Source organism: Pteropus vampyrus, unplaced genomic scaffold, assembly GCF_000151845.1.
Source record: "Pteropus vampyrus isolate Shadow unplaced genomic scaffold, Pvam_2.0 Scaffold8947, whole genome shotgun sequence".
NCBI lineage: Eukaryota > Metazoa > Chordata > Mammalia > Chiroptera > Pteropodidae > Pteropus > Pteropus vampyrus.
This window is the reverse complement of record NW_011897728.1, coordinates 2,991-3,383: the sequence shown is the minus strand read 5'-3', so window position 1 is coordinate 3,383 and position 393 is coordinate 2,991. Positions and strand designations below refer to the sequence as shown.

The following is a 393-nucleotide window of genomic DNA, read 5'->3' as shown; positions in this document are numbered from 1 at the left end:
CTTATGTTCCCTTCTTAATTCCAGACGCATAAGAGAAACTGCAGACTTTCATCCTAGGGAGCATTTTTCTCAGTCTGTTGGGATCTTGCTTCCAGGCTCAAATAAATTTTTATAAAAACTCTCCGTAGGTTTGGACGTTTCTTACGTCGACAGTCTAGAAGTTAGTTAGCAGCGGCAGGCAGCCTATCCTCACAGCAGACTTGTTGAACCCTTGACAAAAAGGGGATCTCAGGGGTTAAAGACATGAAGAGAGCGTACTTTGGGTCGGGATCAAAACGGGCCCGTAAGAGCATTGAGTTTGGCCAGGTGACCGGTGACAGCGATGGGTGGAAAACTCAGCTGTGTCTTGTTTTGCAGGTGGCCTGTGGCACAGCGGACTGATAGACAAAAACC

The 393-nt window shown here is 47.3% G+C and overlaps 1 long non-coding RNA gene across 1 annotated transcript in view; it reads left to right on the top strand.

Annotated features, from left to right (window-relative positions):
* The first annotated feature begins 6 nt into the window (after positions 1-6).
* LOC111734898 overlaps positions 7-393 on the top strand; it is a 3,187-nt gene continuing 2,800 nt past the window's right edge. The window contains exon 1 of the long non-coding RNA XR_002778618.1: positions 7-306. This is a non-coding gene — a long non-coding RNA (uncharacterized LOC111734898). The remainder of the gene's footprint in view (positions 307-393) is intronic.